This window comes from Pundamilia nyererei, unplaced genomic scaffold, assembly GCF_000239375.1.
Source record: "Pundamilia nyererei isolate P.nyererei 1_Seehausen unplaced genomic scaffold, PunNye1.0 scaffold00046, whole genome shotgun sequence".
Taxonomy (NCBI): domain Eukaryota; kingdom Metazoa; phylum Chordata; class Actinopteri; order Cichliformes; family Cichlidae; genus Pundamilia; species Pundamilia nyererei.
This window is the reverse complement of record NW_005187447.1, coordinates 787,492-789,409: the sequence shown is the minus strand read 5'-3', so window position 1 is coordinate 789,409 and position 1,918 is coordinate 787,492.

Genomic DNA, 1,918 nt, shown 5'->3' with positions numbered 1-1,918 from the left:
ATATATATACACACACACACACACACACGCACAGCACGTGAACATGAACACATAAATGGCAGTACATAAACCAATTCCTATTCGTCACACCCACCTACAGACCAGAGATAATCATAAAAAGTAATTGGTACACACTCTTGAATATATTAGTCCTTGATTTGGGCTCCATTGAACTCCCACATATTCATTCCACGAACTGCCAACATGGCAAAGCGTGCTGCTCAACATTTGCATCTTCCCCTGAAATTTACCTTAGGATTTTTATATTGCAAAAATATAGATAATAATAATGTATTTTAATGGCTTTAGTGAGTATTGTCTTTTTGCGTCATGTTCTTGTATAAATGGATCTGATATCTTAACATTTTCTTCGTCTACTAACTGTTGTAGATTAATGTATCACTGTTCTGATTAGTCAGGAATATGAAACTGTAATGGTTTAGAGTCTGGTACATCATTTTCATTCAGCAATAACATGCATATGATGGCGACTCCTCACAGTGTGGGCTGTGGGCTGTATGCTTCTTTGGAAATTATATGAGGCACAAAATCCAAAGGTTTGCACAAGCAGCCAATTGACAATCAAGTCACAAGTGAAAGTAAAAATATAGTAGGCTCTCCAAGTTTTCCCTCCAGCTACCTTACTGGTAAGGTTTCTATACTGGCGGTCTAGGGTATCATTCACCTGCTGCTTTAGACTGAATCTTATCCTATATAGTCTAATCCCACCATCTTAGACGGCAACAGCAGTTCTTCATCTTCCCTGGAGATCCAATGGAAATTGGACGGCTGCTCAACAAGAACATGCAGAGGATGGGGAACAGGTATGTGTGCTGTTCATAGTAGCTGCAGTGCACATATGCACCTCCTTTTTCTCTGACTACTTGGACACGTACATCATATTCCATTTTGGTGCTGAACAATAGGGAATAAATCTGCATGTTTCATTAATGCGTGTCCACACCGTGTAAAATCTGAGGTAAATTAGTCATATTTTGCAGGGAATGTTCTGAAGAGAATCACAGCACAAAGGAGGTTGAAAAAAAGGCTACAAAGCTACAATAGCATCCATTTATTTATGTCAATTCTACCCAGGCATCATAACACATTGCCCAATGATATATTGATATTTTAAAATGCTATGTGCAGCAGATTTAAGTACCTCTCAGCAATAACTCCCCAAAAGAGCATCTCTGTTTCCCTCTATTTAATCTCCTCCTTCCTCCCCCTCCTCCACTCTTTTTCCCAGTGCCTTCTGCGATGTCTGGGTGTCATTAATCTGATGGTACTGGAGTGGTACCCATTACAGTCGCACACCCTAAATCAATGACTGATACATGGGGGTGTATGTGTGTCTGCATAGCTTAAAAACAAAAAAAATGTAAAAAAAAATTCCAGCAAAGATTTATATTGTGATGTTCACTGTCTTTTGATTCCTCTCTGTGCTTTGCTGATGATCTTACACTACAGGAGGGCCTAATGAGTTGATGTGCCCTCATGAATAAAGCAAGAAAACCTGCACACACATATGTATGTTCATGGACATACACACAAATGACTCAGACTGTTTGTTTTAAAAAGTGAACAGTGTGATAAATCACAAATGCTGGTTAGAAGTAAATATTTGCATGTGCTAATTGGACTCATTAATGGCACAGATATGGGGGGGTGGGAGGGTGGGGGTAGGGAGCGAAAAGAGATGAGTGACTACTTAAATATACACCACTGATCAGCTATCTAATTGGAGCTTTGTAATGCACACACACACACACACACACACACGCACACACACGCAGCACTGTTTGTGCACTGGTGTGTCAGGCTGTAGGAGAGGAATGACTAATACCTTTCTTAGACACACATGCGGACGCACGCGCTCGCACACACTCCGGCAAAGGCTCTTCACTGAACCCCCGTC